Below are 24,081 nucleotides of genomic sequence, written 5' to 3'. Positions count from 1 at the left end.
CCAGCATTCGTCGTCTGAATGAATCTGGCAGGCATCCATCAATAACACTGACATGTATTGCTTCTTTATCGTTAAATTCATTGAACCTACTGTGTTTGATGAACATGTCCAGTCTCTCAAAAAAATTCGGCTTTGGTTTCACCAACTCTGTTGTTCTCGATTAAAAATGTACCTTTCATAATCTACATTCAGCATTGAATGCGAGATGCAAGGCTTCTTTAGTTTGGCAGTACATTACTTCATGAGTTCGCAGAGTTTTCTTTATGACTTCTTTTATACCTTCTTCAGCAAGATTATTTTGGTATTTGATAATCTTCTTGTTATCAGTTCTCCTAACGCATCATTGACATCATCAAATGTCTCTATCCAAGCAGTCCACCTGTCATCAATATTCTGCTTTTTGGCAGTATAGATGGTTCTGGTGGTTTAAGGAAGATGGCAGCATTAGAACTGTTTACAGGCTTGGCTGACAGTAAAAATGGAGTTCTCTTGGCTACTGTCTGATGTCCATTAGGACCTTCTTCATTCATGCCATCTCTAAGGGCCTTGTTCTTCTCACTGCTTCAGTACTGTACTTTTGTCACTGGAGTGCTTACCCCTTCTTCGTCCTGATATCTTCTTGCACATTCAAACTTCAGTTTTGAATGGTTTGTGGGCGCATTGAAACCTATTTCAGCTGGGGAAAAGAGTATTGACCTAGTGATATCAATTTGTGGTAGGTGATAATGAGGAGTTTCCTCAAAGGATTTTTGGGTTGAGTGGCAACAATGTCCTGAGTGTTGGTAAGGTATCTTTTGGTCTGATGTTAGCCTCGACCTTTTTGGTTTTATTAAAACTATATATAATATACTTACCTGTAGGAACTTTCAACTACCCTTCTTCATTGATTGTTGTGTTGCCACTCAAATGTTTCTTCCTCCCACAACAGCATGGGGCAGTGCCACTTCTGCGTTGTGCTTGTTCATCTGCTCACAAAGTAGTCCGATTAAGTTCTAGGGACTTCTCTGCACCTTGCAGATAGTGCAGTTCGCTCCTTCTATGGTGTTGAGATAACCTACAGGATGATTCTGTGGAGGACTCTATTATTCTTGCCTCAATGTTCATACTACAATAGTGATAACCACTTTTTCATCTTGATTGGATTGCATCAGGAGGGCATGTACTGTTTCCCGAACTGTCAAATTCTTACCAGAGTTTCAGGTTGTTCATGTAAGCCACGTTGTACTGTATGTGTCGCGATCTCGCTTGGCAGAAGTTGAGCGCTTTGCGTAATATCGTCCCTGGTACATAGTTAATTGCACTTTTGCCAATAGTTTTCATTACGAGTGAACTGTTTTTTCTTTCAGTGTGGCAAGAAAAATCTGGTTGGGAGTTTACAACTGGTAATAGCTGTAACTCGGGCAAATGTTAGACCCTAGTACATTGCAAATGCTTGTTTTGTTGCGTGTTGATACAAGTGGCCTTGTGACTCAGGTGTTCGTTTGTGCTTTGTTGCAGGATTCAGCCAGCCCTTCCCCATTACATCATACACTCGCGCAGGCAGCTTGAAGGCCATCTGCATGCTGATTGATGGAAACCGAGGTAAAAATATACCAGTTTGTGATTTACATTTTTTGTTTTTTGTTGGTGAATGTGACGTTATGCTGGTTTTCGTTTCTGGTTCTATTTTTCTTAATAGTACTGACAACAAACATTCTCATTAAAGTTCAGACTCTTAAGATAGTAATTATTTTGTAATTCGTCTAGATCTTATAGTTTAATAATTGTTTGTCAATAATCATGACGTGGGCACTGCCAAACATACAGCCTGTTGAAAAGTGTAGTCCTGTTACTTTTTACTCTTTGACTTCCTGAATGTAGATAATTTACTAGTAGTGCATCCTTTTCAAAAGCAAGAGAAAGGGTAAGCGTAAGATGTGTATCAAGAGCTTTGGGCCATGGAAAGAGTGCTTCTAGAAAGAATAAGTGGCCACTAGCAGAGCTGCGTGCAGTTATCAGATCTGCTAGAGTTAGCAGATGCTTAGGGTGGATGTAAGGAGTGTTCTAAGAGCTATGTGGATCCAAAAATTGCAAAAGATTTGCTTTGGGGCATTACTGGCAGGTACTGGAGGAGCTATGTGAACATCCCAGAACTACCAGAGAAGAGGTTGCTTCAGAGCCAAGGGTGTGGTGTCTTTTAAGAGCAACACAGATCTTACAATTCCAACCCAAGCAAACTTCAGAATGTACCTCAATCGTCCAATACAAACTCACTTCCTTCAGTATGCAATGATCCACACAGTGCAATTAGAGAATGGCCAACTACCTTGTCTTTTGGCACTATTTGCTAACACAGAGCTGAGACGTGCGCACAGTTGACTGCATCTCAGACCTACGCTACTGCACTCTGCTTGGGGACTCTTCATGTATCTCTGATAGTGCACCCTAGCCCTACCCTTGTGCAGCACTGTAAGCTACCCGCCACTTTATTCTGTTCTAAATCCATCCCGCTGCCACAGTGCCTTGGCAATGTGCATATTTTCCAAAAGGATGTGTGCATTCTTCTCTAGTACATGAGTGAAGAGACACAGTGAGAGAAAACATCCCACAAGATATCAAGTGATACACCAAGGCAGTCCCTGCAAATCTGATGACACATGGCTGCCAGAGGCCTCTCCAGCGGTTAAGGCATAGCAGGACCAGGTGGCAACTTTCTACGATGGAATGGTTAAGGAGCCAGGAGAGAAGGCCCAAGTACTGTGAGTGCGCCAAGAGAGCCAAACTTTTATTAATACTATATAAAGGAGCCTGCGCTAGAGGACGATGGATCAAAGCGAAATAGTTTTGGGGGGGATGCCGCTAATGGGAATTGGGAGTACTAATATTCCAGTAAGCATCCAACAATATTCAATATTCTAAAGCTTCAGTCAATAATTACACCAGTTTAGTAACAAGAATACATAAGTTTTATTTCCCTATATTAGCAATGTTATGGTCACAAAGATAACTCTCAAACACAAATGATAAGCATAAAGAGTCAATAGCGAGTCATTGAAACAGCGTATGTATTTCAATTTGATTAAAACAGTTAAACAAATAATCTCCAATAGAATCACATTTATTAATAATACAAAAACCGTTAATGATGGTACAGAAAACATTAGATCAGCATTAAAATGATTTCAAACCAGATCATAAGCGATACATGATTATTTCTCTAACTAACCACAGATTAGCAGTGCATGTTGGGCTTCATGTGAAAAGAATTTAGAAATACAAATTTAGAAAACTCTTAACTCTTATGTCAATTTATAAAAATGTATAATGTGCAGCAATATAATCATTAGTTGCAGTTGGTACATGAAAAGCAAGAGAGACACAATTCACATCTAATAATACACATTACCACAATAGTAGTAACAGCAAAAGATCAGCTTCCACTTGAGGACACCATCAAAAGCTTTGGGTCTTACGACCGCTAATCTCAACACTCTACTGCTCTCAAGGTACAACGAACCCATGGTCCATGCATTCTAAACCCCTAATTAGTCTACACAGATTATTATACTAAAATCGAATCAACTCCTGATTGGTCAGTCTATGGGGTGTTTTCATTTCAACCAATCGACAACTAATTTGATGACCTAAACTTGACAATCCTATGCTAACTATAACATTTTCTTTCAGTAGATAACTCTCCTTCCGTCTCATCTGTAACTCCATTGTCTCATCCGCCTCTTGTATATCTTGTTCTCAGGAAGAAACTCTCTCAGCTATATTTACTTCCATCCTCAAGGAAATACCAGATATTAGTAACATTCTCAAACAATAGGACCTTTCAACTTATGCAACGCTCGGTTACTACATGACCTTGCAGGACATGTAACCGCAACCCGCTAGGGGTAGCTGTCGATACCTCTACACAAGCTTGAAAACATTTATTATTGAAGCTTCAAATCATGGAAAATAACTACAGCATCTGAATATAGTTTTGCTCAGCTAAGGACAAAAAAAACAATTATTTAAACATGTTAATTCATCACTCGTTATTAATATGAAAATCATTAATAAAAATATATGAAAATCCACGCTCTCACAGTACGCTAGATTGACATTTGACAGCCTGTCTTTGTCAACACTGGACCGGGTCTGTGAGAACTGTTTAAAATCCTTGTGTTTACCATATTGGCTGACTGCCTTCCTGGTGATTGAGATAGGACAGTAACATGGAAATGCTCATCTTTCAGCACTTGTGAACAGATCTTCCATAGCTCATGTAGAAAACCAGACACAGAACGTCTGTAGTCAACAGTATGATGATCTCCTGGTGAGGTTGACACACTAGTGCATCACTACTCACTTAGGGAACCTGTGGCTACAGATGTTACTAAAAATAGAGCTGGCGTTCAGCTCTTCTGTAGAGGGCATTGTGTAGAAATGGGCTGGTCTTTTCCATGTCTATCACATTCATGTGCCCATTCCTGCACGATTGCGTGCTTTGGACCAGAAGGGATGTTACCTTTCTCTTCCCCCTTCTCCGCCGCTTCCAAGACCCAGGCTGAAATGATGATGCTATAAGTATGGCGTTCCAAAGGGAAGTGGGCAGGGTCCTTCTTGAGAAAACAGTTGCTTAAGTAGAAGCCATCAGCATTGAAGGATGCTGAAAAATCTTGCACAGGCCCTTTCTGTGGGCAGTTTAAGTTCTGGCCCAAGCGGCCCATTCCCTGCAAATTATGCTGGCTGAGATTAGGGAGACATGTTGGAGTGATGATCGTTAGGTGGGTTTAGGGTGACACCGTTCCAGATGCTTTGCATGGCTGAGATCAAGGAGATTATTTGCTAAGATTGGTCACTGCTCATGTAGTTGATTCAAGCTATACCCAAATCCAGTGGCTTCTAGTGAGAACCATTAGTCACCCCACAGTTGCCTAAAAACGTCTGAATTCCATGTTAATACAACCTAGTTAATAAGGTCACATATCAGAAAGAGTTTGCAGATCACTGCTACCTTTACTTTGACAAAAGTTCTGCTCACAATAGAATTTTGGAGGCAGCTAAGAAGTTAGGGGAATTTCTGGTGTGACTTATAATGGTTTAGCTTTTGCATTTCTGTCTTCTTAAAATTATTTCTGCTCAATTTCATTGGGGAAGCTGATGCCCCCGTGTGCAAACATTCTGATATTGGGTATATGTTTACTGTTTATACCCCAGCCAAAACCTTTTTGCAGCACTTCAGTTAAATTGTAGAATTCACTGACTTGTTTAAAAGCTTTTGGAAAAGGATTTCATCGAAGCAGGTAACAAAATGCCCTATGTCTTTGGCAGTGTATAAGCAGGAGCTCTCCTTGTTAAGCTAACAGGATCTGGGTATAAACATAGGTATAAAAAAAAAAACAGTCACTCACTGAGGTAATTACACTTGCCCTTGGAAACCCACTCAAACACAAATCAAAAGATTGTTAGGTAACCAAATGTACTCACCCAAGCACCGATGATGGGAGTTTCAGCCAATGCTCGACGTGTAGTTTAAGTTACTCCAGTTTCACATCATGATTTTTCTTCATCATCTACTCGATATCTCTGGCTACTTAAGCATCTAGATACTTCAATCCAGCTGGCCCCCACTTAAGTGGATATTCTCCGGTAAAGGAAACAGCACTGTCTGCTAGTGGGAACAGCTCTTATTTAATACAATTAGTTTGTAATCCTGAGTACCCACCAAACCTGATGTCTTTCTAATAAATGGGGGCTGCATTACTTTCTGGGGTTTGAACGTGCAGTACAATATAGTCCGCTTATAAGGAAGGACCCCTGCCGATGGGGAAGATGGCCAAGTGTAGGCCATTTAATTTTACCTGAGCACATAGGGTCATATGTAACAGATTAATTCATTCAGTTCAGTTCACATAGCTTTATTCGGTTACTTTCAACCATAAAAGCAAACAACCAACAATTGAATAAAAAAGAAGAAGAAGTTTAGTTAAAAAAGGGATAAGAATAAAATAGAATAGCATATATTCAGCCTTAAAACACATAAAAATACATTCCATCAAAAATGCACCTGAGCCCCTAATATCTATCATTTAAATTAAACATTAATTCATTCATTTGTAACTTTATTTTCGATCACTAAGATCATAAAAGTACATATACAAAAAAACAAAAAACACATATTTATAGAAATCCAGCAATCAAATAGGTAAAAAATAAAGTATAATGGGCACAACCTTATAAAATAACAGTTGTAAAATCATAAAAGATCAGGGCTTCCAACAGTTCAAATCAGCAATATACAAAATAATGGCTTAAAAGCGGTTTCTTACACATTGCTCATTGGTAATAAATAACAGAACATGGTTTTCTTATTTGGAGTAAAGTGACTAGTGCAATGCCATATTTCCGAACATTATGGACCAGACTGGAACAGGGCTTCTGATTACACAAAAATGTGTATTAAAAACAAATTCAAATATCCTTCCATAGTATAGAAAAGAAAATCATGTACATCACAGTCAACATATTGCATTATTCTTGAGTTCATACATGCTTTATCAGTTATATTGGGGTATCACACCGATTTTGCCACTATGGGTTATCAATTGTGAAGTAACAAATGTGCACTAAGTGGTTACTTATCTTCTCACCAACATTTGACCCTCCCTTTCTAGACACTTGGCACTCCTTATCCAAAATACCTTTAGGTATTTTGCCAAACCAAACACAAGTACTCTACTTGTGCTGGTTCTCAATATTCTGAGGGTGTCTAAATATCTCCTGGTGCCCAAGCTCTTACAAAGGGGCACAATCCACTTGACCCGGAAGTTGTGATATCAAGGACCAAAAAAATAATATATGTTCCAATGATCAATTGCATACTGGAAATAGGTCTTCCACCTCGCTCTTTGCGCGCCATTTAGAACTAAATGCTTTGATGGGGAAAGGTGTCGTATTCAAATTGGGGATAAAGCTTTTGTGCTAGAGGTGGTACAATTTCAGCAATTGTTGCCTCATAGTGTGCACAAGGTTTTACGTCAATACTATCTAGTGTTAATTGTCCTTTGCCTTGTGTCGCACTTTCAACTGCTACAACCTCCCAAAAATGACTTTTTATCCTATCTTGTGGGAGGGAGCTCATTGACTCTGGGGAGGACCATTAATTGTCAAAACCCCTGTTTCTGCAAGAGTGACTTTAGAGTTTGGAACCAGGGGATCTTTTCTACGCAGAGTGTGACCATAAGATCACTTATACCTTCTCAATATGATTATAGTGCAGGGGTAGTCCACTACTGGTGCCAGAAGGGAAGAAGTCTGTGTTCTGTTTTGTGCAAGATCTTTCTCTGTGCTAGGTCTAGATATGGTGACGTGGTGTACTTGGGGGAAGGATTAATATAGTCCTCAGAAACCTGTATTCCACAATATCTAAGCTGTTGATGTTCAAAATGCCCCAAATTGGCACCATACAGTACAGTCCCCAGTGCCTTCACATTATAGATTTCGAAGGCAGGGGCAACCCTTCTAGATGAAGTCCTACGGTGGGTCTTGACTATATTTGCTGTCTCCTGGATGAGGGCTGTGGGGGGCCTTCTCCAACTGGGGGCCAAATCCTGGTTGGGAGTACGTCTGATGCCTAGATAAACTAAAGCAGCTACCAGATTTAAGGCTAGTCTTACCCACTAACATGCATCTGTTGCACCGACTTACCTTGAGATTAGAAAAAACATGCATTTGGTCTTGGCACTGTTGAACTCCAAGCCCTCTCATTGCAAAAAGTATTCGAGGTTGAGCAGTGACTGGAGCCCCTGCAGGGACTTGGGGATCAGGGGGGTATCGTCAGTGTAGAGGAGGGCTGGGACCCCCCCCAATTTAGATGCATCACATCTGTACCTGATTAAGTGCTCAATCAACCCATTGATATAAAGAGAGAACAGGGTGGGAGCAAAGGCGTAACCCTGTCTAACTCCTCGATCCATCTTGAAAGGCTTGGTTACCTGCCCATTATCCCCTCATCTGACCTGGGCCATATTTTCAGCATGCAGCCTCACTAAGATGTTCAATAAGGGAGCAGGAATGCCCACATTCACCAACACCTTCCAGAGCTTCTCACTCGGGACCAGGTCAAAAGACATGCATAAATCAACAAAGGCAACAAAAAGTTTGCCCTTGTTTATTATTAACGCTCTCCAATAAATGCAAGCGAACCGGAAGACCTGATCTAACGTGCTGACATTATCTCTGAAACCTGTCTGCAAATTGGGTTGAGTACTCTCTTCTGAGATCCAGTCCTGCAGACAAACCAGCACCTGCTTACAAAAGATTTTTTGAATAGAATAGATCAGGCTGATTGGTCTGTAGTTCCCAGGGTTTGCCCGGACCTCCTTTCTATAAATTGGCAGGATCTCCGCTAGTCTCCATGACGGAATATCCAGGCCAGAAAGAATGTTGTTGCATATGTTTATTTATAGATCCCACACCTCCGGGATCACCTTATACATGGCATTTGGTATCCTGTCTATTCCTAGAGCACAGGCAGGAATGCAGGAGTTTATCACAACCAAAGTCTAATTAATGAGAAAGCAAGGGTACTTGAATGATCTGTGGTACCCATGTTTAAGGACACGATCATCTTCCTCAATAACACCCCCGTTTTTGTACAACTTGTTGAAATGGGCCACCCACCCTTCAGGTTGTACACAAAAATCTAACTTTGTTTCAGGACCGTTTAGAAAGACTGCTGCAGTCCTCCAGAAAGGTTTATTATCTTTAGCAGACATGGCTTCTTGTAGAGTAGACCACAGGGAGTTTCCCCCCACTCCTTTTTAGCTAAAGTCAAAACCTGCTTATACCTAACACTACACTATATTATGTCTGGTTGCAGTTAGGAGCTCGCTTTTAACTAACCTGTAATCACAGGTATATCAGGGATTGGGCTTGGGCACCTCCGTTCTCCCCGTGTAGTATTGCTTAACAGATGCCTGACTTGGGAAACAGCTCTGGAGCTCAGCACAACTCTCCTTTTTTCGACTAAGAGATGGGATAGGTGATCTACATCTTTTGCCACTCTGGGTGTCTCTAGGGCTAGAAGATTTTTTCCACCCAATTCCACCTAATGGTCTTTGTAGGAGGCTGGCCTGGTTTGTAGTGGGTACTTAAACCTTCTATCAGATCCAGTTATCCCTTTTTAGTGAAATGTTGTAGTGTTCTAGCAGCTTAGGCTTATAGAGGTAGCTATAGCAGAGCAGCTTAGGCTGAACTAGGAGACATGCAAAGCTCCTGCAATACCACTTATAGTTACACAGTACTTATACACAAGTAAAGACAATAATCAGTGTTAGCAAAAATGAAGGTATTTTATTTGGGTGACACGAGACCAAAAATATCTTAGAGGCAATACTCCCTCTGGAGGTAAGTATTATACACAATATGTACACTAGACCCCAAAATAAGGTAATTAATTAGACATAGGATAGTGCAAACAATAGGAAATGCTGTAGAATGGAATGGGAGAAAATAGGTCTAGGGGCAACACAAACCATATACTAAGAAAGTGGAACACAAATCACAAATTCCCTCCTAGTCAAGTGTAGTTTGTGCCGAATCGCTGGGAGAGTAAGAATACAGTAAGGGTAAGTAAATTACCCCACCCCAGAGCCCAGAAAAGCAGGAGTAAAGTACTGCAAGTTTCCTTAGGATACACTAGAAGTCGTGATTAGAGTTGTTGCAAGAACCAACCATGTCTGCAAACAACAAATGGTGGATTCCTGGGCCTGAAGACCTGCAAAGGAAGGAGACCAAGTCCAGAAGTCGAAAGAAGTTACAGTAAGGGCAGGAACCCCTGCCAACCCAGAAGAGGGTGCAAAAGAAGAGTCCCCGGTTGGACGAAGACTTCAGAAATGCACCTAAGGAAGATGTCCGCAGGTTCCTGCATGATGCAATGGACGTCCCACGTTGTAAAGTTGGATGCAGGTGAGTTTTGGCACTGGATTCCTCCAACAAGCCTTGGTTCCGGCAAAGTTACGTTTTGCGTCAAGTAGGCGCTATCTGGACCCAGGAGGGACATGGGGCCCTCAACTCTGTGTTAGGAGAAGGAGGGGGTTCCCAGCACTTCAGAGAGCCCTCAGGACACCAGATGGCACCCACGGGAGTGCCAGGACACGTGGGCAAAGGGGGTGCAAAACGTGGTTGGTGCAGCACTACAAAGGAAGGTCCCAAGCCGCCGGAGAACAACTCAGCGGGTTAAGCGTCACAGGATAGAGTGCTGGGGAGCTGGGCCAGGCTGTGCACGAAGGAATTTTGCAAATAGTGCACAGAGGTCAGAGGATCAAGTAGTAGTTGCAGAGGATTCCTACTGGAATCTGAAGAGAACCCACAGGAGAGACCCTAAATAGCACTGAGAGGGGGACTGGCTACCTTATCAGGTAAGGACCTATCAGGAGGGGTCTCTGACGTCACCTGCTGGCACTGGCCACTTAGAGCCCTCCAGAGTGCCCCCACACCTTGCAAAGCGAAATGGCTGAAGTCTGGGAAACACTGGAGGAACTCTGGGCACCACCCCTAGGGTGGTGATGGACAGGGGAGTGGTCACTCCCCTTTCCTTTGTCCAGTTTCGTGCCAGAGCAGAGACAAGGAGTCCCTGAACCAGTGTAGACTGGCTTATGCAAGGAGGGCACCATCTGTGCCCTTCAAAGCATTTCCAGAGGCTGAGTGAGGCTATCCCTCCCCAGCCTGTTACACCTATTTCCAAAGGGAGAGGGTGTAACGCCCTGCTCCCAAAGGAAATGCTTTGTTCTGCCTTCTTGGGACTGAGCTGCTCAGACCCCAGGAGGGCAGATCCCTGTCTGTGAGGTGGCAGCAGCTGTAGCTGCATTGCAAGCCTCAGAGAGCTGGTTTGCCAGTACTGGTGGTCCATAGTGGAGCCCCTAGGGTGCATGGAATTGGCTCCCCAATACCAGATTTAGAATGGGGGACAATTCCATGATCTTAGACACCTCATATGGCCTCACATTGGAGGGTTACCATTGTGAAGCTACGTATATATATTGACCTATATTTAGTGCACATTTGCAGTGGCGTCCCCGCACTCACAAAGTCCCGGGAAATGGCCCTGAACTATGTGGGGACACCTTTGCTAGTGCCAGGGTGTCCTCACAGTTAGTAACTTTGCACCTAACCTTCAGCAAGTGAAGATTAGACATATATGTGACTTATAAGTTACTTAAGTGCAGTGAAAATGGCTGTGAAATAGTGTGTGCATTATTTCACGAAGGCTGCAATGGCAGGCCTGTGGAAGGGTTTGTCTCAGCTCCTTATGGGTGGCAAAATAAATGCTGCAGCCCATAAGGATCTCCTGGAACACCAATGCCCTGGGTACGTAGGTACCATATACTAGGGACTTATAAGTGGGGTCCAGTGTACCAATTGAACTTGCTAAATGGAGTCGCTAGCCTATAGTGACAAATTTAAAAGCGGAGAGAGCATAAGCACTGAGGTTCTGATTAGCAGAGTCTCAGTGACACAGTTAAGCACTATACAGACACACACATTAGGCCATAAAGTATTAGCACTGGGGTCCTGACCAGCAGGATTCCAGTGAGACAGGCAAAAACATAATGACATACAGGTAAACATGGGGGTAACATGCCAAGAAAGATGGTACTTTCCTACAGTCTTCCTATTGTTAGATGGGGGAAATGCCACCCAGATCCGTGTAACCCAGAAGAGTTGGTTTTAAAACAAAGTTGTCGAAGAGTGACAGAGCTAATGCATTATGGTTGCTATTGGATATGTCCACCACTGCCATGTCCGAAATGGCTAGTCAAAGCTTCACATCAACCAAAAAATAATTTATTCTACTAAGGTGGCCTGGCCTAATGAATGTCATTTTTCCATGTCAGTCGAAAGATGTGTCCGAGCATTTGCAGGTCTAAGGTCCAAGTTAAGCGTTAATGCTAATTCCCGGGCTGCTCTTGGGGTCCATCCCACCATTGGCAAGTATAGTTGCAGAATGCACCATAGGTTATCCCAAACTGCTGTTAGGGTGGAAGGGTTGTATGTTAAGGGTTCAAATGTGGTATTAAAGTCTCCAGCCACCAGCAGGAGACCATTCCCTGTGAGCCCAGATAGTGATTGCTCTAACACATTTAAAGGTTTAGTCTTCGCACTGCATGTTTGTTTAAGCAGATAATTCAGATTGTTACTGGTAAGTAGTTCAATCTGTTTCTGTAATTCTGCATATAATGCGGCTGTCAACAACAAAACAATACAATTTTCAATAACAGTGGACAGTCAGCTGAACCACTCTCCTCCTGCTTCCCTCTCCCTCCTTTCCTAAGTCAATGGCCATTGTTTGAAGGAGTATTGGGACTGTAGTTATTTTTTCTGTTTGTCACTGTTTTGCTTTACACTTCAGAATAACATAACTATGCACTTCTGGACAATTTAGGGAACAGCGTGAAACAATCACTCCTTTAACTTGATAAACATTTGTCCCCCTTTTGAATCCTGCAATTGACTACGCCAAAATGTTTTGCTTTCACTAATGAGCGAGCTGAAAACAATCTCTGGAATGCACTTCTTAGTTTAAAGAAGACATTTATTATTACTTCACCACGAGGTTCCTGAGAGAGGAGATTAGTAGGGTGGAGGCACACGTTTAAAAATAGTCACAGCAATGAAAGGAAAATATATCAAAGTGATTCTCAATTGCAATGTACACAGCAAATATATGTGATTATATTAAAGCATAACTGTCAAAGCAAAGAATAAATGCCAAAATTCATCACCGTAGGGCCTATCACTGCTCGTCATCTTTCTCATGCCAATAAGTTGATGACTCCTGTTCAACTGCAAGAAAGAGAATTTCTACCCTTACGTGACAGGTCAGGCAGCTGACGTCCGTTCCTGATTGAAGTCTCGGAAAATTCCCCTTTCTGCTGCCCAGGGACACCTTTTATAGATTGAATAATGAAAAAGCCTGCTGACAGGCCCTTCCCTCTAATAGTCAAAACATGCTGGCTACTGTAGGTCAGAGTTGGAAGAATACAAGCCTTGAAAGTGACCAGGTTTTCAAGGCTGCACTGGAGAAAAACACAAAATATGCTCTTCCTTATCATGCTAGCGTTCGGTGAGAGAATCTACGAAAAACACAAGTTTGGTTTACCATGTGGAAAAACACAGCTCATCTGCAATGTCTCGACTGCAATGTCTAACGCCGCGATAAAGCCAATAGGCAGCTAAACTGAATACAAAATGTCTGATGCCACGTTAAAGCCAATAGGCAGCCAAACTGAATACAGAATGTAGGGCTAGATGTATGAAATCCCAATTTTGCGACTTGCAAATTGCGAGTCTGAGCGGCTCACAATTCGCAAACCCGGATGCAGCATGGTGTCTCAGACACCTTCTGCGAATCGCAAGGGGCCGCAAAGACCCACCTCATTAATATTAATGAGGTGGGTCGCAAATTGCGACCCCCTTGCGATTCCCTGCACTCACAGGGATGGTGGCCTGCTGGAGACAGCAGACCACCATGTCTGTGACTGCTTTTTTAATAAAGCATTTTTTTTTTTTTTTGTATTGCAGCCCGTTTTCCTTAAAGGAAAACGAGTTGCAATGCACTCGAGAAAATGAAACCATTTGGTTTCATTTTTTCAGAGCCATTCACAAAGGGGAAGGGGTCCCATGGGGACCCCTTCCCTTTTGCGAATGGGTTAGCACCCACTTCACATGGGTGCTAACTGCGAATTGCTTTCCGACCGCATTCGCGGTCACATAGCAATTCTGCATCGCGATGCGAATCGCAAATAGGAAGGGGAACACCCCTTCCTATTTGCGAGTCAATAACCAAGTTACCGACTCGCAAAATGGGAATGAGCATCGCGATGCGCGTTTTGCATGGCGCAAACAGTGAATGCAAAACATTTTGTACATCTGTCCCGTATTGCCTAATGCCACGTTAAAGCCAATAGGCAGCTAAACCGAATACAAAATGTAATGTGCTACTGGTGAACATTGAACAACTAATATGCACAGTGGTGAAACACAAAGTCAGTGGTCAAACATACTTAATGTCATTACAGTCACCTGTGGCACGATGTATTGGGTATGCTCGTGTTATGGCAGTCTGTTGGGGGCGGGCGAAACACTACCTGGAACCCCGGACAGGGGGAGTGTTTGGTGGCTGAGCGACATCACAGTTTGGGTAATACGTGAGTTAGGATCTATCCGGGGGTGAATCTGGGGATCGATTGTCTAACTCTTTCAGACTATTCACCTGGGATAGCTTATGCTATATCTAAAGTTCTTAATCCTCTTTTGGCTCTCCGAGTAGGGAGACTCCTTCGTAGGTTACTTATTTTTCCATATCCCTACGCCACTTATCTACACTTGGGCCTCAAGTTTTTCCAGTTCGTTGTGATTTCTCACTTGGCTGGGACACAGGTCAGAACTTGGAATCTGCTGGTCACTTTTGTCTTGGGTGTGTGGGGGAACCATTCCAGGAAACAGAGGTCCCTGTGCAAGGGTCCTCCTTATCGACGATTTCTATTATCGTATGCGTTACCTTCCCCCAATATGTTCTCAGATAAGGGCAGTCCCCCAACATGTGTTTGAGTTCTGCCTCCACTGCCCTGCACCATGGGCAATCTGCTCATGCTGTATGGAAATGTTTCTTAATCTTACCCGGGGTCAAGTAAAGTCTCTGCACTGCTTAATCCTACTCTATAAAAGACATTCAAAAATTCTAAGATCAGACGTGGTGGAAGCTCAAGCCCAACTGCCATAACGCCAGGTGAATCAACAGAAATTTCCCTCATCTTATACTGTAGGGAGGTGTTAACAGAGATACCCCCCCCCCACACCCCACCCCGAGGGTCTGCCTCTTCCAGTATGTACTGCATTAACAGTAAAGGAAGTGATAGAGCTTACAGGTACCATGTCTCTTGGAAGAGGCAAATATCGTGGGATTTTATGAATTTGCCCCATTCCACCTCCGAGTAATTTAGAGATCCTTGCTACATTCCACAACAACATTTTAAGTGATTGCTGCTGGGGCAAAGTCGTGTTAGGGGGCTTAGCAGTTGATGACTCAATATTTGGGTTAATATTCACAAGCACACTCTGCCCACTACTCGCAAGTGGCTGCACAGGGGGCTTTGGGGAATTAACCTTGGGATTTATGGGTGCCACCTGCTTTAGAGTGAAGATTGGCTAACATCGGGGGTTTGCAAGCTTGGTTAGACCAGCCGTCATTAGTAGGTCCTGCTAGCCTTACCCTACGTTCCTGGGTATCAGAATTCAGTCAATGAAGATCCCTAGGAGTCCCACAATTTTCATCCCCCTGCGCCTTGTGCAGTACCACCTGTATCCAAACTGGCTTCAACTGCTGGGGCATGATCTTTGATTAGGATGTGGATGTTAGCTTGGGGAATAGTTCATGAATCAATGGTCATAAGACTATCAGCTTAATTTTTATGGGAGAAGTGAACCTTGACTTTGTGTTGTTCCTCAGGGCTAGACATCCTTTGTATGCCGACTATGTCACTTCTGTTAATAGAATAGCAGTGCCCAACTTCACGAAACCAGTATGTAACTTTATTGGTGAGTGATTTGCAACCTTTCCTGGCTCCCGCTTGCAACTTAGGGATCTAAATAAGGTAGATTGTTGCCTGCTGGTGCCCTACCTGCCTAGGTCTATAAAAAACACATTTCTCACCATCCCTCTAGATTGTATTTAATGGGAACTCTCCATGGGGGGGTCTTCACAAACTCATAGCTCTGGTCTCCACCCTGAGCTTACTCCATACTCCCTCCTTGTGTGTCCCGACCCAGAAACAGACTGGGATCCCACTTATCTATAGCTGATATGTTGGCAGGGGTGCATAATAGGAGCGACCTGAGAATATTGGACCGTGTTTCCCTTTGGGGGCTTGTGGATGGCAATGGTACTCAGAGTGGAGTGAGGATCCCCATTACTGACATTCATTTGAATTCCAGTCCTTTCTCCACCTACCATTACAGTGCGTTTGGAAATTCACTTCCTATATTCCCTCTCCTCAAAGCTCTCCGCAGCCTTCTTCAAGACCACAACCTCGTCCCTCAGATCCCCAATTACACCCATCAAACAACAGAGGATTGAGTAACACCTCCGACTAGAGGTACTAGACACATCAACACAAAGCCCATCATTTAGAGCAATATCTGGGCAAAGGATTGAGAAGCGATTTTGGCACTCAGTTACTTCTTGTTACATACAGACAGGGGCTTCTGTAAGGCACCAGACACGGAAGGTTCAGTAATTTTCTCAGCAACATCATTCCTCCACAAACCTGGGGTTTATTGAACATTTGGGTTATGCGCGTGGTAGACGCCACAGCAATGGGCTTTGTAGCATTGCTGCTAGACGAGGGGGTTGGATTAATGATATCCTCACATTCAGAAAGTAGATTATCAATTCTATCCATTACACAGTTACCAACTGCCGAGGCTCGGGACTTCTGTGCTTTGAGGACCCAGGGCCCCTTCCGTTGCCTTCCTTTTACCCATTTGGAGACTGAGGAGTAAAGAAAACCAGTAACACAGGCAATGAAACCAGAGTAAATGGGCAACAGTTACATCAATCTTATCTACCCTCGACAGAAGCTATCTTCATGTTGACATTGGGCCAGTACAATTGTTCAACTGAAACTGGTCTTCTCTCTGTTCCTTGAACCCCCTATAGCGCAAGATAGAAGGTGGGAAGGCTGGAAGACAGTATCAAAGTTTCCATCAGTGTCAAATGGCAGTGCTCCCTGTTAAGAACAACTCAGCCCGGTTTCTCTTCCTTCAAGGGCTCAAATAGATCTAATAAAAAGAGCACTAAATAGAGGCTGCACTGTGAAAAAGTACTTTTGTTAAGAAGATGTAACTGCAGTATGAAGCAATGGACATGGCCTCAGGCAAGTAAACCAAGGGTGATTGCCATGCCCTGCCTCTTCCTGCCAGACCAGGTGCAGGACAGGCCTGCCCTTCGCCTGTGCTTTGCCGGGGCACTACCAGCGCTGGGGCAGTGGGAGGTCGGGAGAGAGGCGGCGCTGTAAGTGGGATGTGGGGCATCTCCCTCTGTCAGCAGCTGCGGGCAATCAGGCAGGTAAACGGACCCTGGGGCAGCCAGTCCCACTAGGGATCTCAGTTGCAGGTAATGGTGGCCAACAATAAAGAACAGCACGTCCACGCTGTGGGGAGAGAGGCAGCGATATAAGGGCGATGTCGGGCCTCTCCTCCTGTCGGCAGCTGCGAGCAGTCAGCCAGGCAGGAAGATGGACCCTGGGACAGAGAGTCCCACCAGTGTGCTCCATTACAAGTAACGGTGGCCATCAATAAAGAACACGTCCCGCACTGGGGCAGTAGAGGCAGCGCTGTAAGTGCGATGTCGGGCGCCTCCCCCTTTCAGCAGATATGAGCAATCAGGCAGGCAGATGGACCCTGGGACAGCGAGTCCCACTAGGGTGCTCAGTTAAAGGTAATGGTGGGCAACAATAAAGAACAAATCCCCAATAATAGATTAATCAAACTGAGGGAGGTCCATAAGCCTCAGAACTTATCGCATAAATGCCCACTCCAAAGCAATGATTACTTTCTCTGCATCAAGCAATACTGCTGCCTCAGGCAAGTCTGGATCCACCCTGTGCAGAATAGCAAATAAAATATACAAATTTAGCGCTGTTCATCTTTGGGGTATAAACCCCACTTGTTATGACAGAAGCAGTCTCTTCATCAATGGCTTTAGCTTCTGTGCTAAGGTCTTAGTGAGGACTTTGTCATTTTTGTTGTAAAATGTCAACATCAGATATGAAGTGCCCTGACTAGGGTCACGACCTGGCTTTGGTGGAACATTGATCATCATTTCTAGCATTGAGGGGGTGAAACACTCCTATAGCAATAGCTTCATTATACACCTCTAATGGCTTAGGAGCCAAGATTTCAGAGAACTAGTTATTACATTCAACCAAGATAACGTAATTTCCGGGTGCTTTACTGTTTGCTGGAGCAGTGATTGCAAGTTTTACATCTTCAATCATTAGTGGGGAGTTAGGCAGCTTCTCCATCTCTCCTTTAATCCAGACCAGGGCTACATTATTCAGATAGCATGCTGGTATTGAGCTGCATGTATGGGCTGGACTCCAAGTTTAAGGAACCCCAGGATCATTTGGGGAGAGGGGTAGGGGCCGCCACGACATTGCGCCCGGAGGCGCTTCTCAGGCCCTTCAGGTTCCCGCAGCACGGGCCACGACAGGGCCCATCCGTGGCCAGAAGAGGGCCAGGCTGGGCCACCCCTCTTGGCTCAGTGGTGAACATTACGGAACTTTGTACAGTGGACGGTGAGCAGTCTTCCTTTCTATTTTCCTTGATATTTCCTGGGCCGGTTGCGGGCCCGGTGTGTCATATTCCTGTTAAGGATGTCCTTAAAAGTTTAAAAAGTAAAGATGAGAAAGCATAAACCACCACTGAAGGCGTCTACTACCATGGATGCCTTTTTGACAAGGGCAGTGGGGATTTCAGACAAAGACATCGAATTGGCTTCCCACAGGTTGTCTTGTTCTCCTGTTAATCTGAACACTGAGTTTCTCTTGAGCTCGAGGCTGCTTGCTGAAGGGGGCTGGGAAAGTCTGGGACTGCTACTGGCAGATGTGTTGTCTAGCCTAGGGGAGGGGTGGGAAAATTCTCAGTTGTTAACCTCGGTTGAAGGAATCCCATTACAGGTCAGGGTAGGTTGTTTCAGGAGTGCTGTGGAAGAGGACCTGGAGGAAATATCACATGGAGGGACAAGGGTGGGGGGAGGGGGTACTGGAACTGGGAGGAAAGGTGAAGCACTCTAGGTCCCCCTCAGGTTTTTACTGTAAGTGGAGAGACTCTGAACGGGGTGGGGGCACTCTATCTCAGACGCTCTCTTAGAATTCTTGATTTTACATATAGTGGCCACACTAGAGGCCAAATTGGAACCTATTCACCAGCGACTCTCATTAACTGAGGAGAACTTGTTTCACCTGCATAGTTTTCTGGGAAATCCTGGCATAGGGCATTTGGGGGACCCCTCTCATTCTACAGTCACTTTGAACCCATCAACTATTTCACCTTCCAGTGGCTGCAGACTGAAGGGTGCTGTGGGCCCTTTAGGACCATCGATCATTGCAGTGGAAGATTTGGTAGTACCTTCCACTATGCAGATGGCGGGCACTGAGGCTATGTCTTGTCATGCGGTCACTATGCAACATAAAGGGGGTGCTGTGATGGATGTTGGCAGCATGGTGGTTGGGTGGGGGGGCAGGGACGGGGTATGTTGTAGTGCCAGGGTGACCGACGATGGGAATAATGGTCACAGAGGCCCACAAAAGCATTAATTTCTCCATATTCTCCTTGAGAGGTTATCGATCTGGGCCAAGATTAATAAGGTGTTCGAGGTGCAGTGTGGTTTTTGAGCAGAAACATCAACAGTAGACCAACGTATCAACCTATATTTGGTTTTGGCAAAATATACGGTGGCGTGCTTTGGATCCATACACTTGGGTTTCATGGATCTGTCATCCGCTTTTGACCAGGTGAATAGGTCCAAACTGTGGCAGATCATGCTTTTTTTACGGGTGGAAATGGATATCTTTTTATTTCTAAGAGATCTCCATGGGGACACTAAGGCTGTCGTACATTATACTAAAGATCAGAAGAGTACTAGTTTTTCTTCTTTTTATTAAAAGGGAGGTCCGACGGGATTGCACCCTGGCACCCTTTTTGTTCAATCTGTATATTAATCAGTTAGAACATCATCTGATGAAGTGGAGGTGGATTGCCCATGTGTAGGAGCGCATACGTTACTATACGCAGATGATGCAGTTCTTCTGGTCAAGACCGCCAGGGATTTGCAGTCCATGTTGAAATCTTTTTCTGATTTTATTTATGGAGGAGTTGGATCCGACTACAAACGACAAAAAGTCTTTTGTGATGATAGTAGGCCCCCGCACCACCAGAACAGCGCAGTTTACACTAGGGGCATGTATCTACCCCAAGACCAATGAATTTTCTTACCTGGGCACATCCTTTCTGACTCTATATTAAGTTGGCACCCCCCTCCTGTATTAGAAGTGTGAGGATTTGGGGCGAGCCAATGCGTCTGTTTTCAGCTTTGCTGCAAGGCTGGGCAGCAGGCCAGTCAGCGCTATGTTGCAGAACTATAGAGCGAAATGTGTATCAAAGTCCCTGTATAGCAGTAAGGTATGGGGATACGTTGATCACTCTAAACAGGCTGGGGAAAAAAGGTTTCAGTGTAGCCTTTTATGTCTCCCCCAATGTATTCCAGCCATGTAAGTGCATGAGGAGTTAGGCGCAGGTTTTTGTCTGATTTGGTTGCTTTTCGCCCTCTTGCTTTCTAGTAGTAAAATATTTCGAATTTCCACTGTTCTCCTGTCGGAGGCGATTCCCACCGAAAATTAAACTTCAAAAGAAAAATACTTGACATTTGACACTCAACTGCACTAAAGGTGCTTTATGAAATGATTGGAGCACTATTGGCAGATTCCGTTCTGGAACAAGTGAATCACTGGATACCACCTGCGTGCAGCAAAAACAGAAAACGGGAAGTGGTGATTGATGGCTGCCACTCTAGAAGATTCATGGGAAAAGTGGCAGGAAGTGAGAGCCATGTTAGTGTGGAACTAGTTTATTAAGGTTGGGTAAACTTCAGCAGGTGTGGAACAAATGCTCAGTAGGTGAGGACTGGGACAAGGAAGACCAGGACTAAGGGAAATTAACACTACTGATAGATAACCAGGCAATTATTTGCCAAAAATGTTTTCAGGTCCCCTACACCTAGGGCATATCATGTGGACTTTGGCAATAAATGTACCATGCATTGTAAATAATTTACCAAATATACTGCTAAGTAATGCATATCTTTAAACTTAAGTCCAGAAACCTGCACACATGTCCGGCTGCCATCTTTGAAATATTTTTGGAAACCTTCGATTAAAAGGTCAAGTTAATATACTGCCTGACTTGAATAATCAGTGATAGTAAGCCAAAGGAGACCAGTCTTATGGGTGCAGACTTAACTCTTACTGCCCCAGTAAGAGCACGAATAAAGATGTAACACCTCAGACAGGAGTGAAAAAACATGCTGCTTTGAGTCACAAATATAGAAAATGTCTTTGTATTCCCTCTTTTGAAAGAGTTCAGTACCTTTACACTTTAAAAAGAATCCATTCCATAAACTAACAAAAATAAAACATGACCATCCCCTCTCTTTCTTCCAGCCATGAGAATTACTTTTCACTCTTCTCATTTTTTATGACAGATCTAGGCTGTCGTTAGGATCCACATTCCTTTGCACTATCTATTTGGACTAAAAAGTATACTTAATATGGTAAATGTTATCCTGGTTTACATTGCACGAAACTCTCCTACCAAAATCAGTAAATGCAGTTTCCTTGTGGAAAATGGGGCCCGCGCACAGCATAAGAAAGAGGAGCAAAATGTGCTTAAATGTTTCTTACACGTGCTTTGTATCAGTGAAGCAAAGAAAAAGGCCGGGAAGTGCAGAAGTCTGCAGGCTTCCCTGCAGTTGTTTCCTTCAGGCACCTCCAGGTTGCACCACAGACAACCAGGGATCTTGTACAATGCCACTCAGAAGATTACATTGATCAGTATTTAAATGTAATATCCCTTAATGTCCTAAAACTTTTAATAGCTATATGTACAGTAGAATGTGCCATGGGCAATGGGGACTTTTTGTTCTAGTAATGGGTAATCAACTAAAAATGTTTTAGCTTACATTTTCTGAGATTATCAACCTCGTCCCATTGGTAATGTTCCGGGTAAATAGTGTCTTAAACATTTCACATTTTACAATGGATTTAGAAGAAACGGTCCAGTCTTTAACACCGTTAATTTGTGGCTGTATCTTTTTATATTCAGAAATTCTTTGTCACTCACATTTCCGTTTGCTTCTGCATGGCAGCAGTTGGTCTTCTCTTTCTGGAATTGCCTTCTTATAAACATGGTTTTCTATGCTGCCCTTACTTATACGCCGGTGGCTCACTTTCTGTAACTGATCTATTGCCCCGTACTTTTGCCTATGCCATGGTTAAGCAGATTTAGTTAACATTGTCATTGGCAAGCTGTTAATGTTTCTTTCAGTATATTTGAGCGTTCTATTGGCTTTAGGGTGGATGTATGCAGATGCAACGGAGATCTGTAATGTTTATTTGAAGCTGTCTCTGATATCCAAGTTTAAACATAACCTGCAGCAACCTGTTCACTGATGCAGCGACACTCCGAGAAATCAATTTTATTTTCAGTCGGTTTAAAATATATTTTATGATTCTTTTTGGTGTTAAATATTGTCAAGTGAATTGTGAAGCCAGAATTTCTTGTCTCACCCCTGTGAAAGTAAGTTGGATGTGCTTGTGGTCAACAAGTTTTTTTGTGTTTTTTCCTTTAACAGAAAATATTTTCTACACATTGCCTTTAATGTGTAATACACCACTATTGATGGGAAAAGGTATGCAGTATGAACAAGGTGTTTTTCACTGGATGTGTACTGTGTCAAGCTATTCGAAGAGAAGGGTGAAATCTTCCACCCACAACTGTTTCCAAAGAACAAAAAAGCACTTGCAGGTAACTGAACATACACAAACTGATGGTGTAATTAATATTTTACTATTGGAAGCGATGTTTAAAGTGTAACATATTATGGATAGGAAGCATTAATTTTGTGATGCTTGTTCTCTTTTGTTTCCATTGTAAAAACCAAAGTGTATCAAACCTATTTTACTAGAGATGGTTTTGAAAAACTAGTCTGCCTTCATCCTCCATTCTGATATTTAATTGAATCCCGATTCCACTGGTAATGGGAGTTACTGCCCTAACTGGGATTCCAACTGTTGTGGTTAAAGTGCATTCCTGGTGATTTCTCCCCACCTGGGCCGTTCAGAGGATAAAGCCTGCTGAAATCTCAGGTTGGTAAATTGTAAGAAAATGGAGATTTACCAGTTGAATTAGGTACAAGGATGTTGATTCCTTCTGTAATTCAGGATGAGACTTTAAATACGATGGTATTCCTTCAGCACAAAGTTATGGGGCATTGGTAATGCTGGGTGCAGGAATACCTAGTGCATCACATGGAATGTGCACCTAAGTATTTTTACTAACGCCTAAGTCTCCAAGGGAAGTTAGAGCAATTCATGTTTTTTTGTTTTAACTTTGACCATCAAGGAAAATAAGGAACTGATTAAAACTATTGGCGTAACTAGTACCTTTATGAATGGGATCCAAGTGTTATTTAGAGTAATTTCTAATTCTTTAAAACGTAGTATATGTGCTGTTTTTATTTAGGTATGAAATATTTAATTTTTGGGATATTTATTTTCTGAATAAAGCTGCTTTGAATTTGATTAAATTGAGATGCTTAAAAAGGCTGCAGCTCGCACCCTTAGAGTTAATCCTTTTTTCCCTACTTACTGTAATGTTGGCAAAAATCCAAAGCTGATTCATACCAGAGGAAATATAGCTAATGCCAAAGTTGTTCAGTCTTGTGTCTAAAAACAAGATAAAAGTCACTTTCTGTGTCCAAATGCCACTATTTTTAGCATACGATATAAACCACCCAACATGTTGTTAATGCATCCTATCTAGCAAAAGTGTCAGACGTTTGAATTTTCAGAGAAACTGAGCGGCAAATTACACCTCATTAGGCAAAGCGTCAGCCGTTACTAAGTGGCATATATTTTACAATGAGCACATGTGAATCGTATCGTGTTGCTCTATGATAATCTACACTTTTTTAGTCCTGAAAACGTCAATTGGTTGCGCATGATGACTTTCATTTATTAAGTTAGGAACCCATTGAAAATGAATGAAAGCGCATCCATCAGTGCAGCATGTTTGTTGCTCCATTAAAATGGCTCGAGTTTCTGAAACACTAACTGTGAGATTTGGAATGTCTTTATTAATTGACTAGAGTTCGGCTGATGAAGTAACCAGATGCAGACCTGATATCCTCGCAGAATCCTTATCTAACATGTTCACCAGCGCCTTTTGTGCAGGTGTTGGGCAGGAGCACTTATTTTTAGGTTACCTGGT

The 24,081-nt window shown here is 43.1% G+C and overlaps 1 protein-coding gene across 9 annotated transcripts in view; it reads left to right on the top strand.

The window, feature by feature from the left end:
* The window catches only part of ST3GAL6 (ST3 beta-galactoside alpha-2,3-sialyltransferase 6), a 502,129-nt gene that overhangs the window by 108,379 nt on the left and 369,669 nt on the right, over positions 1-24,081 (top strand). For all 9 annotated transcript variants that reach the window (XM_069204903.1, XM_069204900.1, XM_069204906.1 and 6 more), the window contains exons 2-3: positions 1,498-1,581; positions 22,445-22,617. The gene's annotated coding sequence lies outside the window, so the exon portion shown is untranslated. The remainder of the gene's footprint in view (positions 1-1,497; positions 1,582-22,444; positions 22,618-24,081) is intronic.

The sequence above is a fragment of the Pleurodeles waltl genome, chromosome 8 (assembly GCF_031143425.1).
Source record: "Pleurodeles waltl isolate 20211129_DDA chromosome 8, aPleWal1.hap1.20221129, whole genome shotgun sequence".
Lineage (NCBI taxonomy): Eukaryota > Metazoa > Chordata > Amphibia > Caudata > Salamandridae > Pleurodeles > Pleurodeles waltl.
Note: the sequence above shows the minus strand (reverse complement) of the source record. Positions and strands in the feature narration are given on the sequence as shown.